At 35.4% G+C, this 18,397-nt stretch overlaps 1 pseudogene; it reads left to right on the forward strand.

The window, feature by feature from the left end:
• The first annotated feature begins 2,472 nt into the window (after positions 1-2,472).
• On the forward strand, positions 2,473-3,317 carry LOC138814911 (mediator of RNA polymerase II transcription subunit 7-like; annotated as a pseudogene).
• The last annotated feature ends 15,080 nt before the right edge of the window (positions 3,318-18,397 follow it).

Raw genomic sequence — 18,397 nt, forward strand, 5'->3', positions numbered from 1 at the left:
TCCTTTCTTTGTTTTTACTAGCATATTTTACTACTTTATTTTGGATAAAGAAATTAGGAAATTAATATCTTTGAAAGAGTTTGTGGATGTATTTCTGTGATAGTTTAAGTTTTGAAGTCATCTCTGGGCTTATGTTCTCATTTCCAAGGAAGCTAGCACTATTTGGCTTTCCTCTTACTGCTTGAAGTTTTTTTTTTTTTCCTTTAGAGTCTTTCATTCTTTTACAATAGTAGCAAAATGTGTTTTTTGGTCTCATTTAGTGTATTTGTAGGACACTTGTCTCTCTGCTTCATGTGTTTTATTGTAAGTTTAACAGATTCTTTTTTTTTCTGTCAGTCATTGGGGCTGGACTCTGGGCCCAGTTGCTGTCCCTCAGCTCTTCAGCTCAAGGCAAGTGTTTTACCACTTGAGCTACAGCGCCACTTTCAGGTTTCTGGTGGTTTATTGGAGATCCAAAGTCTCATGGACTTTCCTGCCTGGGCTGGCTTTTAACCATGATTCTCAGAGCTCAGCCTTTTTAGTAGCTAATATTGCAGGTATGAGCTACCAGTGTCCAGCTAGTTTAATTGATTTTGACTGTACAAATTAACAGTACTCATTATGATATTTGCATAACTATGTACGTTATGTGTTGATCATGTTGTTCCACAATTGATTTAACCTCTATCCACACTTAACTATCCTATATATCCTTTGCCCTTATTACCTGCCTCCAATCTCCACTTTCTTTTAATTCCCCAATGGTCTCTCTCTCATACTTCCAGGAAACAATATTTTTTTCTTTCTTTTTTGCTTCCATATGTGATATTTGTCTTTTTATAAAGGGCAGAGTCAAATTTATTTAACCCAATATCCTCCAGTGCCTCTATTTGCAACATATGAGGGGGTTTCATTCATAATTTCAACTATCAGTGCTCTGTTGTATTGCTATAATGTATTTCTTTAGTCATCCATCTGCTGATGGGCATGTAAGCTATTTCTGTAGCTTTACTGCTGTGAAAAGGGCCACAATCAAGAGAGGTTTATTTTTTGTAGGTCAGATTTGTCCATGTGTGGTGTGAGCTTGTGCCATTGACATTTAAAGAATCCAATGTGATCGATATCTCATGAAAAGTCCCCCATTTTAAGTGGCTTGTTTATTTTCTTCTGGGTACATTGATGGATCAAATTCTTTTCTTTTCTTTTTTTTTATTGTGAAAATACTGTACAGAAGGGTTACAATTACATGGGCAAGATAATGAGTACATTTCTTAGCAAGCATTGTAGCCTCCTCCTTTGTTTCCCCTTCCCATCCATTCCCATCCTCCCCACCTTCCATCCTCCCCCTTTCCCCCCTCCACCCACCCCATCCCCCCCCCCACCAAAGTTGTAAAGTTCTTCTTATGTGGTACTGAACAATCCAATCCAGGGCCTCATGCATGCAATGCAAGCACTCTACCACTAAGTCACCTTCCCAGCCCTCCTTCACTTTCCTTAAATTGGTAGGATATGGCTTGAACTTTATTCTTACCATTTAACAAAGCAGTTTATATTTATACATTTTATTAAAATTCACCATGTAATTAGTAGCTAGCATACATTCATTACTTATGTGTAATACATACTTTAGAGAGTTGATTTGTGTCATTATTACAGACTTAAGTAGTGATTGTTTTCTGATTTTTACAGAAAACACGTCACAGAGAGCTAAGCAAAGGTTATTTTGAAGCATAGGGCAAGGCAGGGTCCCCAATCCCAAAGTCTTATTTAATTATTTATTATTATCATTATAATTGTTATACCTCACTCCAATTAGAATGACCATTACCAATAAAAGTACAAAAGCAGATGTTGGCAGGGATCTGGCCAAAAGGGAATGCTAGATACTACACTGTTGGTGGTAATGTAAACTTGTTTAATCAGTCTAGAAAACAGTATGGAGGTTCCTCAAAAGACTAAAGATAAAGTTTCCCTATGACCCAGCAATCCCACTCCTGTGGGATTTATCCAATTGACCACCAATCAGGCCACACTAAGGTCACCAGCACAACCATGTCCACTGCAGCATTGTTTACCATAGCTAAGATATGGAATCAATCCCGATGCCTCTCGGTGGACCAATGGATCAAGAAAATATGCATAATGAGAGGTGAGTCGCGGACGGTTTCCCCGCGCTTTCCGTCCCGGCCCCGCAGCTTCCTCCGTGCTGGGAGAGGTGTGACCTCTGGGGTCGGCCTGCCCTCCTCCCTCAGGTCTCCCGGAGTTGGGAGACCTTGCTGGGCTTTGTCACCTGCCGGGGCAAAGGTGTTTTCCTCCAGCACGGCCTGGTTGGGGCCCTCGGGCCCGATGGATGGGAGGTTGGGAGGCTCGAGTTGCGAGTTAGAGGCCCCATGCCGCTATTTCCCTGGTCAAGTCACGTGCCCTCCCCGGCCATCAATAAAATGGAGCTGAACTGTCCCTGCCCAGAGTTAGTGGTGTGAGAATTAGGGTGAAGTCGAAAACTGATGCTCCTGTCATTGGCCTTCAGAAAATGGCAATCTCGGTGACACCCATCTTGTAAGAAAGACCAGAAAACTCCCCACTTAAAACCTGGGCTGTCTCATGTTATTTCAGGGTACCAGGTTTTGATTTTCCACAATGGGTGAACCCCAGCAAGTGAGTGCGCTTCAGCCTCCCCCAATGCAGTACATCAAGGAATACACAGATGAAAATATTCAGGAAGGCTTAGCTCCTAAGCTTCCACCCCCAATTAAAGACAGGTATATGATGTTTGGCAACAGTTCCAATGTGAGGATCTCATCATCCGCCCTTTGGAAAGTCAGGGCATTGAACGGCTTCATCCTATGCAATTTGATCACAGAAAGGAACTGAGAAAACTCAATATGTCCATCCTTATTAATTTCTTGGACCTTCTAGACATCTTGATAAGGAGCCCTGGAAGCATAAAACGAGAAGAGAAACTAGAGGATCTTAAGCTGCTTTTTGTACACGTGCATCAACTTATAAATGAATACCGACCCCACCAGGCACGAGAGACCTTGAAGGTCATGACAGAGGTCCAGAAACGGCAGTGGCTTGAAACAGCTGAACGGTTTCAGAAGCACTTGGAGCGAGTTATTGAGATAATTCAGAATTGTTTGGCTTCTTTGCCTGATGATCTGCCCCATTCGGAAGCAGGAATGAGAGTAAAGACAGAACCAATGGATGCTGATGACAGCAACAACTGCACTGGACAGAGTGAGCAACACAGAGATTGCTCAGGACAGAGGAAGGACCAGATCATAGAGAAAGATGCTGCCTTGTGTGTCCTGATCGATGAGATGAATGAAAGACCATGAAGGTGTTCCATGGCATTGGATAGTAGTTTATTTTCCTTTTGAAAGTCTTAAGAGAGATATAACAAAAAGTATAAAGAGATTTTTTTTAACTTTTTAATTAAGAGATGCTATAGGTTATATTGTACTATAAAATGCACATAGATGAGTGAGCATACCTATATTACAAGTAACCACTTTAAAAAGCAAATTGTTTACTGTTGTGTGGGAGAGTCCTATTTTTGGAGTTGCAATAAAAGTTTAAAGCAGTAAAAAAAAGAAAATATGCATAATGGAATGCTACTCATTCATCAGAAAGAATGATATTGTACCATACTTAGGGAAAGGGGAAAATCTTGGAAAATTATATAAAGTGAAGTAAGCCAAAACCTAGGAAATATAGACCATATGATTTTCTTCATTTGTGGTAACTAGAATGTGTCTATAAATCTACAAGTAAACACACTGAATTATACATACACAATACACACACAGAGACACACACTCAGACATAAGAAATTATATAAAACTCTAGATTTGCTCATACTGAGGCCAAAGGAAGTTATTCATAGAGTTGCTGACAAGGGCACAATAGCTATGTGCATATGATCACATAAAATAGTATTCTATGAAATGAACTCCAAGAAAAAGAAACAACAGACAGTTGCCATTGTTTTTGTTTTCTTTTCCTTTTGTAGTGTTTAATTGTTTATATTTGAGAAGGTAAGGGAGGGCACAGAATAGGTGGAAAAAGGATGAACAAATACATCAGTAGTGCTCACTATGTGAACATGAATTGTGTATCTTTGGAGATGGGTGGGAAAACCTGGAAAGAGTGATGGAAGGGGAGACATGGTTCAAAAAGAGTTGTACGCGTTACTCATTACCTGATTCATGTGACTACAACTGCTCTGTATAGCAACTTGACAATAACAGTAATTATGTTTACATCTTAGTTTGGATCTTCCCTTCAACATTTTCGCCCTCAACCCTTCAAACCATCCTTTGTGTTATTTCCCTTAATTCTGTGGTATGTATAATAAATTCTTGACTGCATTCTCTCTCCCTTCCTCCTTCATTCATTCATGATCCCTTATTCACCTTGGCTCTACCACAACCATTTCCATCAGTTCTGACTCCTAGTGTATTTATTGTGTTCTTCAGGGATTGGAAACAACCATGCTGCGTCCAAGACTCTGATTTCATTGCCACCACCAGAGCCCTTACCTTAGGAAAACCCTATAATATGACATCAATGTGACAAAGGGAGCCAGCAAAGTGGAATAATCACTCAAAATTTGAGGGCTAATGATTTCAAATTATCTATTTGATAGTCACTTGTATCTATAATATAAAATGAGCATTTAAATTTCAATAATTAATATGCAAATAAAGTAATCTGAAAATGACCAAAAGGGTTGAACAGACTATATTGGTGACAAGATTATGGGGTGTTCAATATCGGGTGGAAGGTTGGGGAGTGGTGGGAAGGGGGAGTGGGGAGATGGGAAGGGATGGGAAGGGGAACAAAGGAGGAGGCAACAATGCTTGATAAGAAATTCACTCATTACCTTGCCCATGTAATTGTAACCCCTCTGTATGGTATTTTCACAAAAAAAAAAAAAAAAGCTGCTGACATTTTTCAAAAAGTGTGGCAGAGGGATGTGAAGGTCCACAGCTACCCAGACTTCACCAGCCATCACCCAAATCAGTCCACATACTTCAACATCCGTGTTACAAACTAATTTTTCATATCAATCTGTTTACTGAGTGAAGTTAGATGTGCTTCAAATCTTTACATACTTATGACAGTAGAAGAAAGTAGTAGCATCTATTAAATCATGGAATGGATACTTCGTTTTAAAGATAAATATTTCTTGTAAAATTAGTTAACATTAAGCCTCAGTATGAAATGCTAATTTGATTTTGATATCAAGGATCAAACCCAGAGCATTGCTATATAGGTGTTGTGTGACTTGAACTACATTGCTTGTTTGGGTTGATAGTAGAGCCTCCATAACTTTGCTTGGCCTGACACTCCTATTCCTTTTGACCCTTCCTCTTGACATGAGGGAGCCCAGATATGGACAACCAGGATCAGCCCTCAATAAACAAAAGCACTGATTTTACTTAAAACTCCTTTGTTTTAATTTAGATATTGTATCTCTAGGTTATTTGCTCTTTCCAGGTATTTGTGGAATCAAAGCAGCTGGAGCTTGTAAATAAATGTTTCTTATAAGTGTATTCTGAATAGAGAGTTATTACGTTACAGTTTTCAGTCAATACATACTCAACAGTTTTGAGTCTTCTAATTAAAAGTGAGAACAATCCTGAACAATCATATAGCTTAGATATAGAAGCCATGCAGTTGATCATGATTTGTTCAATTTACAAAATGAAAGATTCCAAACATATGACTAGATTCTTAATTATGTCATCTCATGGAAATATTGGTATGGCTGGTTAATTTAAAATGTAGTTTAGGACAAATCATTAGATTATATTTGGATAATTTATTCCTAAAGAGATGATACTAATTATTATATGTTAACTAAAATGGCTAAAATGTTTAGGTTTATAAACAAAAGAATCACTACAATCAGATGAGTGTCACAAATCTTAATGTGGTATAATTCCTCAGAATTTACAAAATAATGATTTTTTGGAACTAGAACCAATTATATCAAATAACTTGCTGGCCAATTGAGGTGTTGATGTAATGGTAATGAAATGCACTGAATCAAGTTCAGAGGGACTGAGTCATCCTCGATACTGTCAGAACAATAACTCTCCTTACAGTCTTTCCCAAATGTTATTTTATTATTATTGTTATTATTATATTTGAGTAGCTGTACAAAGGAATTTGGATTTAACAAAGAAATTTATGGAGACAATGCATCCTGATCAAGGTCACCTCTTTCAAAATCCTCACCTATATATTTTTATCGGCCACTCCTCCAATGCAAAGCTGTGGGTTATAAGCTTAACATGGATTTTTGTTTCATACTCATGAATTCCCTTGTCTTTCCATTGTCAACTTTGAGAAGCTCACCCCTAAATTGGTGTTATATGTAAATCATTTCACAGATTTGAATATTATATTTTATCAAAAATCATGTGTTGTAAGTATACACACATACATATATATGTATGTATGTATGTATGTATGTATGTATATGTGTATGTATGTATATATATATATATATGTATATAACATATTGATGTCTATTCGTTAAGAATTTGTTTTTCAGTTAGATGGCCTGAACATAAATTTCTCATGTCATCCCTTTTACTGTAGTCCATTTAAAAAAATATCCTATAGAAATTCTTCTTTAGTGCATTGTTTATACAGACTCGACTTTCTATCTTTAACCTGAGCAAAGGACACTATTTCTTGGTAAGTCATAGCACCTTAAAAATAGACTGTGAGTTTCCAAACTAAACTTTGAGTTTACTAATTTTGTTATGTTTCCTCTTTAAATTTAATAGGCATTATTTTAGCTTTAAGGTAGCTTCATATTCATAATGAAAGGAAATTAAGTTGTAAAGATAATTGATTCACCAACAGTCTGAAAAGATGTGCTTGTCTCCTTCTCTCTACATGATGCTTGATACTAGCCGGTTTGATACAATCTAAGGACCCACAATTCACTGCTGCCTGGTTCCATTTTGGTATTGTGCATTCTATGGAACAAGAAGAGTATGCATTGGAAGTGGCGCTGTGGCTCAAGTGGTAGAGAGATCTTGAGCTGAAGAGCTGAAGGACAGCGCCCAGGCCCAGAGTTCAAGCCCCACGACCGACCAAAAAAATAAAATAAAAAGAAAAAGGGTATACACAATGATGCATATCTTCCACAAAAAATATGCTTACTGCCCTACAATATTCTGTATTTTTGCCATTATTCCTCCTATCCCACTCTAAAATCTCTGGTAACAATACTGATGTTTTCAATGTCATTAAAATTGTGCTAATGTAGATTGTCTTGTAGTTGAGTCATATAGTATTCAGTTTCTTCAACTTAGAAAAAGACACGTAACGTTCCTTTATGTATTTTAACTTTCCTTTATGTATTTTAATGTTTTTTTTTACAATATGCACTTTTAGCACCAAATGCTTTCTAACTAGACTCATTTTTTTTCTTTTTTGTTCTTATTTAAATTTAATTTTATTGTCAGGGTGATGTACAAAGGAGTTACAGTTACGTATGTAAGGTAGTAAATACAATTCTGGTTGAACATTGTTAACCCCTCCCTGATTTTTGTCCTATTTTCCCAACCCCCAGTTTCCCCCCACAAGTTGTAAAGTTTATTTCCAGCATATTGCCTTTTGAGTATTGCTGTAGCCTAGTAAGCTGTTAAAAGATATTGATTGTCTCCAAGTTTGGCAAATCCTAAATAACTTGTTATTTGTACGCATGTCCATAGTCTTTAATAATTTTAGTTGAGAACTAATGAGTTTGCTTCTTGGATCATATTGTTGAAATGCATTTACTATTGTTAGAAATGGTCAGATTTAATAGTATCATTTAACTGTATCATAAAATATTCTTGCTGATATAGTATCAGGAATAAATGGAAGCTTGTATATCATGCATACATTCTTACATTTTTGTAATATTTAAGTATATAGAAAGCCCTCTAATTGTTACCTAGAAAGGTAATATGTGCTGGGCACTGGTGGCTCACACATTTAATACTAGGTACTCTGGAAGCTGAAGTATGAGGATCATGGTTTGAAGCCAACCAAGGCAGGAATGTCCTTGAGACTTTTACCTCAGATTACTCACAGAAAATGCTGGAATTGGAGTTGTGGCTCAAGTGGTTAGAGAGCTAGCCTTGAGTAAAGAGAAGCTGAGTAATAGCTCCCAGGCCCAGAATTCAAGTCCCAGGACCAACAATAAATACATAAACAAATTAAATACATACATATATATATGTACATATGTACATACATACATACGTAGACAGTAATACCAGGAGCCCTCCATAATTTTATTTCCTTGTGTATTAATGGAACAAATGATATGTGATTTAATAAATCAACACTTAATTCTACCTGAAGAATAGACAATTAATTCTAATTGAAAAGATACATGAAATAAACTACTGAAAACCTAAATGAAAATATTTTTATTATACTCAGTGACTCCTTACAAGGAATAGAATATAAAATATGTTTTTTGTATATACTGAGAAAATTTCATTCATTCCGTAGGGCTTTCCCATTCAGAGATTCATAGGACAGATGATTTTGCCAGAAAATAACTTGAATAAAAAGGCTGTGCCTCTAGCTAAGCTTCATGCCTATAATTGGTTGTAGGTCTTCATATTCAATTCACAATTAGGTTTTTTACTAACTCTATACATTCAGCTTCAAGTTAATTATCAGAAGTAAATTCAAATCAATATACTTTGCAGTATTAGAGACTGCATTTCCAGTAATCAGTCTTTACTGAAGTTAAGAATCCATCAGGGCCTGGCACCGGCTCACGCAGGTAATCCTAGCTACTCAGGAGCCTGAGATCTGAGTATCGTGGTTCAAAGCCAGCCTGGGAAGGAAAGTCTGTGAGACTCTTATCTCCAATAAACCAGTAGAAAACCAGAAGTGGTGCTGTGGCTCAAGCAGTAGAGCACTCGCCTTGAGCTGAAGAGCACAGGGACAGCGCCCAAGCCCAGAGTTCAAGCCCCATGACGGACTCAAAAAGAAACAAAAACAGAAAAGAATAGGTCAGGCTGTCTACTTTTGGAAGACTAATTATACAAGAGTGAAGTAAATATAGGCATCCATGACTAGATACGATCTAAAGTAATAACTAAATGTTATGAAAAGACTGTAAGTTTTTCATATATGCTTATAGTCTTCAAATATTAAATGACAGTATGAACCACTCTATACAAATGTTAAGGCTATTTCTATATTCCTTTAATTATGAATAATTAAAAATTAATATAATTATATATAAGTGCTTAGTATAAATTATAATATGTTTCTATATACCTCTAATTAGAAACAATCATGAATTACTATAATTACATATAATTATTTAACATATAAGTATAATTGCAATATATTTCTGTATGTTTCTAATTACGAATAATACACAAAACCAGATTTGAAGCATTTAATTTTCTGACTGCCAAGTTTTTTGGGGACTGAGAGATTTTACTAACTAAAAAGGTATGACATTTTGCTAATTAAAAAACTGTCATAGCTTAGTAGCACATTTCTACATCTATTAAAAAATATGCAAGTTCAAAAAAGTCCAAGCTTATTTAGAAATAAAGTTACTGATTTTGAAAGCATATGTTCAAATTTTTACTTATTCAAAATATATTTCATATAGAGCTTTAATGCAATATTTTAAACAGTATCTCCAATAAGGGTAATTTGAAATAAACTCTTTAGAAAGTCTAAAACAATGTAAAGTCTACATTTACATACTCCCTTTTATTTATTAAATATTAACATAAATCCTCCTTTAGTATTTTCCTAAATATACTTACAGGAAAATTACTTTTTATAACCCTCTTAATTTATTGTGGAAATAAAACTCTGCACTGATTATTCAAAACTGATTATTTAAAACTGTGGTGAGAAATAGTATCATTTTTAATGTATCTTTTATTGCAAAGGTACTGTTCAGAGGGGTTACAGTTACATGAGTAAGGTAATGAGCCCATTTCCTATCGAGCATTATTACCTCCTCCTTTGTTTTTTTCCCTACCATCCCTTTCCTCCACACCTCCCCAACTCCTCTCTCCCCCTTTCCCCCCAAAAAAGTTGTAAGGTTCATTTTCAACATAGTGTCTTGTACATCTCGTTGTTACAATGCATCATCCTGTATCCTTATTACAGCATATGGTTATTTCCCTTCCCCTCCTCAAATTTGAAAAATGTATATACAAGATTCGTATATAATATTTCAACATTTGTAATGAAGACATTTTAAAATCTATACTATTTTAAAATCTATACTCTTAATGCATGTGAACATCTTTTAAGGCCCCTACTTTTAAGTTCTTTCTTCTTTTTTTTTTTTGTCGGTCGTGGGGCTTGAACTCTGGGCCTGGGTGGTGTCCCTGTGCTCTTCAACTCAAGGCGAGCTCTCTACTGCTTGAGCTACAGTGCCACTCCCGGTCTTCTAGTGGTTTATTGGAGAGAAGAGGCTCACCGACTTTCCTGCACTGCTTTGAACTGTTATCCTCAGATCTCAGCCTCCTGAATAGCTAGGTTAACAGGCGTGAGCCACCGGCACCAGGCTTCACTTAATTTCTTTTATAATAATGGAGTATTGCCAATGGCTCTTGCCTTAAAATTCCTGTCTATGTCTTGGCTGATAATTAAATTGACTTAGATCTACAATATCCAGCACACACAAACGTCCTCAGTTCACTTCTCTGTCCTTGTTTAGCTGTTGGGTACTATACTTGAAAACATGAGATACTTGTTATATTTCTCCTGTGTAGAGTCTCATAGTAAAAGAATATTAGTCCAACATTACCTTTCATTGAAAACTCTCTAGGTACGCAGTAATGTGCCAAAATGGAATATATATAGATAGATAGATACAGATGTAGATATAGATATACATTCATACATACATATACTCATGCATACATATATATATAGCTTCTTATAAAAAATTAATTGCTAAATGTAAGAGAAGTAACAAATGCAATTCTGCCATAGAGGAAAATCAGACATTGGATAACTTTTGTGATCAGCAGAATCACAGATCATGATAGCTTCCTGTTTTCATTTTTTTATTATTTTATTTTGTTTTTTATTGTGAAAATACTGTACAGAGGGGTTACAATTACATGGGCAAGAGAGTGAGTACATTTCTTATCAAGCATTGTAGCCTCCTCCTTTGTTTACCCTTCCCATCCCTTCCCAGCCTCCCCCTGCCACCCCACCAATCCTCCCCCCCCAAAGTTGTAAAGTTCGTTTTCGACATGACAACTTGTACTTCTCATTGTTGCAACGGGTCCACTTGTATCCTTATTTAAACGACTTGTTTTTCCCCTTCCCCTCCACAAATTATACCAACATCAAATACAGAAAGCAGGGGTTATACTGTGGGGGAGGGACATACAAAGCAACAAAGAAATAATCTTATAAATGCGTTAGAAACAAATGCGTGAAAGAAAAAAAAACATTTAAATACATATCTTAGGGTTCATTTTCCTAACTACACCGTATCTGACCTTTTCTGCTTTCATTTTTGTTTTTGTTTTTAGGATAAGCTAATGTCAAAAACTTATATAACATCAAAATAATCACAATGATCACCTGCTCTAAATATTCATGCTTCTCTTCAGTACTTGCATAAGCTGTAGCCTTCAGATATTTTACGTGTGGGTGTGTGCGCACATGCATGCACACACAGGTGCTGGTACTGGGACTTGAACTCAGGGTCTGGGTGCTATTTCTGAGCTGTTTTGCTCAGCACTAGCACCTACCACTTGAGTCACAACATTGTGGAGTTTACCTACAGATTGGAAATCATGGCCAGGGTTGGCTCCAATAGTGATCCTCATGTTTCAGCCTCCTCTGTAGATAGGATTGCAGATGTGAGGTACTGATTCTGGCTGGGCTTAGAATTTAATGCTTTCTAATCAACTTTCTAATCAAGAATATGCAGATGAATCTTTTGTTGTCAATGGCTATCAAAATAAATAAAAAGTCATAGATAAAGAAAAGGCAAAAGCAGAAACAGAATTATATGTTTCTTATTGTCTATTTTTATGCTATTGACTCATTAAAATAGAAAAATATATTGATATAAAAATAATTTTACAGTGGGGAGTAAATAGCAATCTATTTTTATATTACAGCACTTGCTTTTGTGATCTCAATATCCGCTATCTAATCCATCTGCCCTGCTTCCATGAACTTGAGTACATTATTTAAGGTTAATAGCCTCAGGCAAATAGCACTGACAATAAAATGTCAAGAAGTGATAAGTGAATTAAGGAGAAAATTAGAGCTGGAATAAGGTCGTGACTAGTGGTATTTTAAGTAGGTTTGTAAGTGTAGACTATTTTTGGAGATGACATAATAGAAACCTAAATGAAACAAATGTCAGTATAGAAATGTTGACTTCTGTAGAAGGCTGAGGCAGATGCAAATTCAAAGCTGTCTTGCCCTTTGCTTTAGAAGATATAGATAAAATTAGTACCCTCTCTATATATGAATGTCAACACTTCCCATATGATCATTATTTGAGTTATAAATATGCACTTGTATATGCCCTTGAAACTTCTGACTGGTAAATTCTGCATACACAAGCAAATATACATTTTTATCCCTTCTTACCATGTTCCTACAGTGTCTTTTGCCAAACTATATATTTAAGATCTATTAGCTTATTTTTTCTTTGGTCAGTCATAAGGATTCAACTCAGGGTCTGGGCCGCACCCCTGAGCTCTATTTGCTCAAGGCTAGCTTTCTGCCACTCTGAGCCACAGCTCCACCTCCCGTTTTTTGATAGTTGAAGGGAGTTAAAATTCCCTGATTTGAACAAACCCAGATGCCCCTCAGTAGATGAATGGATCAAGAAAATGTGGTATATATACACAATGGAATTCTATGCCTCCATCAGAAGGAACGACAGTGCTCCATTTGTTAAGAAATGGAAAGACTTGGAAAAAATTATATTAAGTAAAGTAAGCCAGGACCAAAGAAACATAGGTCCCATGGTTTCCATTATTTACAATAACTAGTATATGTCTGAGTCAAGCAGAAAAGGTCAGATAAGTTGATGTTAGGGAAATGAACCCTAAGATGTGTACTCAATTTTTTTTTCTTTTATGCGATTGTTTCTAACACATTTATAAGATTATTTCTTTGTTGCTTTGTATGTTCCTCTCCCATGGTATAATCCCTGCTTTCACTGTATTTGATGTTGTTATAATTTGTGGATGGAAAGGGAGAAAAACAAATCCTTTAAATAGGGATACAGGTGGACCCATTGCAAGAACGAGATGTACAAGTCGTTATGTAGAAAACGAACTTTACAACTTTGGTGCGGGGGGGGGGGGGGGGGGAGGATTGGGTGGGGCGTGTGTGGGGAGGATGGGAGGAGAAGGGGAAACAAAGGAGGAGGCTACAATGCTTGATAAGAAATGTACTCATTATCTTGCCCATGTAATTGTAACCCCTCTGTACAGTATTTTCACAATAAAAATGAAAAAAAAATTCCCTGATTTTCCTGTCCCTGCTGGCTTTGAATCCTGATCCTAAAATCTGAGGTTCCTGAGTAGCTAGGATTACAGGTGTGAGTCACAAGCACCAGGTGAAATATGTTACTTTGTGATTTTTAGATTTCTTTGAATACCTCTCCACGGGAAAATATGCCAATGGTGCATAACATTGTGTGCTTCTTCTATAATCTGATTTCATTAAGGTGCATATGCAGTTAATGTGTAGATTGTAACTGGTGATGTATTCCCCTTTGTTTGTAATAATGGGGTGCATTTGCTTTTACATAGTATAACCTCACAGTTTATATATATGTATATATATTCATATATTGAAGTGTTATATTAGCAAAAATTAAGTGCGCAACTGATTTAATTAATTAGTTAATTAATTAATTTTTGTTTTTGTTGTTCATGGGGCCTGAACTCTGGGCCTGGGTGCTGTCCTTCAGCTCTTCAGCTCAAGGCTAATGCTCTACCACTTGAGCCAAAGCACCACTTCCAGCTTTTTCTGCTTATGTGGTGTTGATGAATTGAACCCAGGGACTCATGCATGCAAGACAAGCACTCTACTACTGAGCCACCTTCCCAGCCCCTCAAATGATTTTTTGAACTAAGAGTTTTTGAACTATCAAAAGTAATTATCGGAACCCACACACATTGCTCTAATATCTTACATATTTTTCTCTTCATTTTCCATTTTTGAAGCTACATGATGTTTTATACTTCTATTATGAATAGAGAAATTTCTCAAACACTTTCATGAGACTTTATACTTAATCCCTTAAAATGTTAAAATATAATAATTGCATACTTATGTATTTTTAATGACACATTGTTAACGTACAATGTTTTTCTTTGTGAGTAAACTCATTTTCAAGATTATTTTCAGTCTCAGGTTCCACCCATGTTGCCCACATGCATATTCTATTACACAGACACACATAAGTCCTTCCTATTCTCTAACTGTATTGTTTTGTTTAAGACAAGGGTTTTCACCAGATGCTACCTGTATTTGAAAATTCAGATTCTCAGTGTAGATTTTGTTAGATCCTCAGATCTCAGCCTCCTGAGTGGCTAGGATTACAGGCGTGAGCCACCAGTGACTGCTAAAAGTGTATATTTTAATAAAGTAGAAAGGAAAATAGATACTCCGCTGAAAAATTTGCCATGAATTGCAGCTCCAATCATTGGTTTGCAACCAAGTAATTATCTTTTTGTTGTTGTTAAAATATTATTATTATTATCTTATTTTACTAAAAACTTTGTAAGAAGTTTTTGGAAGAGAAGTGTATGATCTTAGAACAATATTCTCTTTAGTGGCTCTAAAGCGCCATCTTGTGGTGTGATATTTGAATATCACTTTACTCACATTCTGAATTTCAGAATACACACAAAATGGCTTTCTTTTGTACATTTTAGTTTTAAAAATAAAACTTTTGGAAAATATTTTAAATATTGTAATATATTTTATTTTCTTGACAATTATGTGCATTGAAAGTCCTGTTAGTATCTTCAATCTTTGACTATTAAGATACAAGAATTCACTACTAAAATACTAACTACTTTGACAGTAGCAAAATCACACTGAATACACACTGGAAGTAAAAAGTTTATAGTACCTCAGAAATTGACATTGTTTTTCATATTCTCTTTGAAACATGAGTTCTTTTCACCTTTAAGATATACCTTGGTCAAGGAAGAAGCTGTGTAACATTTTTAATCATTAAACAGTAGTTTCAATCATAAAAATATCAAATAGGAATCTGTTAATCCATATTTTCCCACTGGTATAAAAATATTTAACCTTTAAGAATTTATTCCACAGAACTGAACTCATTTATTTTATTTTACTTAACACATATAGTTAAACAGTAAATAGCAATATGAACCTGAATAAAACTATTTTCATCCTTTGAGACTCTATTAGGCTATGTTACCACAAACAAAATCATATTTTCAAATAGAAAGCCTACATTATTTGTGGGAAGAAAAAATGGGTGGATATAATTTCTAAAATACTGCTTTTCAAATTCTTTGTCTTTTGCCAAAAAAACATAAAATACGAACAGAAAAATTAGAAATAACCTCTTTACATAGAAAAAGTTTAAAATTTTACAGCAACAAAGTGAATGTTAATAAAAATCATCTTAAAAATGCCTCTGGACACAAGAAAAATCAATTTTTAACACTGGTTGAAAACAAGTTTATCTCACTATGATCAAGATAGAAATCCTTAAAGAAAGGGAGATAATTTCCAATATCACTGGATGAGAAAAGTCAAGTTCTAAATTTCACCTAAAATAGTAGGAAATGATAGCAAGAAATCAGCAAATACAACTTTTTCAAAGGACAAAGAAAACGAAAATGACAAATGATTAGTGATAAAGTCGGCTTTCAAACCTACAGATAAAGCCTTTACAGCACTATTTGAGACATGAGCTAAAATAAAAGAAACTAAAACTAAAGAACTAACAAATGGAAAAGAGGAAATCTACCTGTGTACTCAATGAAAAAATAAATCAATGCAACTATCCGAAATACATGTAAGATATAGATACAGTCATTTAATGCATTATGATAATTCTGTCCCTGACACTTCATATACTGCCTAGAGATGCAGTAGTACCTTAGCTTAGGTAAGTGCTCCCCAGCGTGTTCATACGACAATGACATGGACTAATGTCACCTTCCCAGAGTGAATAATGATGTAAGCCAACCTCAGAATGACACATAACATGTGCTTTCTCATAGGTAGATCATCAAGATTTAGTGGGGTGGGGGAAATCATGACTAGAGAAGGGGAATTCCGATGGGAGGAAATGAGCAGAAATTTGGAGGGAGGATGGGAGGATATGGCAGTAATACAATTAAGCCCATGGAATAATCAGAAATAAAGTTAAACACAGCAGGGGAAAGGGAGATACGAGAAACGGGGAAAGGGATATAAGAAATGGGGAAATGGAAAAATGTTGGAAGGAAGATGGGGAAAGGGAGATAAAGTGTCTTAGAGAAGGTGAATAGAATTTGAGTACATTATATCAATGAATAGAAATTGCACAGTGAAATACCTCGCTTTGCAGAAATAGCACAGGTTATTAATTAAAAATGAGCAAAGCTCCGGGCAATGATGGCTCAGGAGTCTGAGCTGTGAAGAAGTGTGTATCAGGGGCAGGAAGGCCATGGGACTCATCTCCAATTAACCGAAAACCGGAAATGGCGATGTGGCTCAAGTTGTAGAGCACTCGCCTAAGGCTGAAGAGCTCAGGGACAGGGCCCAGGCCCAGAGTTCAAGCCCCATGACCAACCAACCAACCAGCAATTAAACCAGAGACCCACGCAAATATATGAGGCTGATATTCAGAAGACCATTAATTACTACCATCAGAACATAGAGACAAAAGATGCATTTATTCACAGAATGAGTGTGTTGCACATAAAATGGAGTATTATTCAATCACAAAAAGAAATTAGGTCCTGATCATTGGCGTAATATAAAATGATACTGAAAACAATATATAGCAGACAATTAGTAAACAAAAATAGGAAATATATGCTATCAATCTACTTATCTCAAATACCTTGAGTAGGAAACTTCCTGACTACAGTAAAGACGTGAGATTATCAGGATTAGGAATAGTGGCAATGGAGATTTATTGCTAGCAGGTATAGGATAACTTTAGGGATTTAAAAAATAGATATTTTAAATAACTGTGAGAGTGTATAGTTCTGTGAAAGAAATTCATAGAACTGATTTGTCTATAGAAAATAATCAAATGATCAACTATATGTGATATATATTATTTCCACGATGTGTTACATAAAATAGAGCAAATAAATATGCCTGCATATTAAAAATTAATTATTAAATTTAAGACAAAACCTCTAGGAAATACTTGTTTTACTTTTCATTCTTGGTTCTTCTTTTGGTTTCATTATATAGGTTTAGTTATTTTTCAGTTTGATTCTATAAATATAAACAACAGCTATTTCTCAGAATTTAGTCACTGTAAACATTTTGTTGTGTTTTTTTATGAGTCGATTTTACTCACTTGACAAGCAAAGTACACGTGATGACTAGAAGCTATGGCAAAATAAAACACTCCATATATTTTTGGGCTATTCTGTTTCTCATAATGATTAACCAGATTGGAAATTTGTTTTTTACTAGGTAGAGAGGAAGTGAGAATTAAGGGCTGAATTAAGTATGTTCTCACTGTGTTTCTATAGAGCAAGATTTATTCTTGTAAAGAATACAAAACTCATATTCTGTCTGAATTTACCAAGATCTATACCTTTTCATAATTATCTTTAAATTCCATTGAAGGATTTCTTATTTCTACACTTGCAAATCTCAGTGAAGTAGGAACTTCTATTTATATATATTTTTTCTGTTCACTTTCTTTGGCATTAACTTTTAATGTCACCAGTAGCTGGCATCTTCCTACACAAAATGCAGTTCAATGTTTCATAATTGAAAGGAGAAAGTTTCAGATAGATATAAATAGAGAGATAATGATGAAAAGAGTGTATATCCACAATAATTGATAATTACATGTACATCACTTTTTCAATATAACAGTCAGGATAGGAATTGAAATGTGAGCATCAATATAATCCCTCTCAAACTTATTTGCTGGTAATTAGTTAAAGTGCTTTTTGGATTTTCAAAATTGCTAAGAATTTGATAGAAGAAAGAAAGTCAAAGCCCAATAAGGTAAGTCCTGGGTAATGAGTACTTGCACAAGGGGGTATGGCCAAGAGTTGAAAGGTAGAGAAATGTAGGGATGGGTGTGTCTGTGTGTGTGGGTGGGGGAGGTACAGTAAAAAATTCATTGTATATACTATAAAGTTTAAAAAGTAATGTAAGGGGTGGATCAAAGTTGGTTGTAAATGTTTTA

The sequence above is a fragment of the Dipodomys merriami genome, unplaced genomic scaffold (genome assembly GCF_024711535.1).
Source record: "Dipodomys merriami isolate MVZ:Mamm:240054 unplaced genomic scaffold, mDipMer1.0.p SCAF_62, whole genome shotgun sequence".
Classification (NCBI taxonomy): Eukaryota; Metazoa; Chordata; class Mammalia; order Rodentia; family Heteromyidae; genus Dipodomys; species Dipodomys merriami.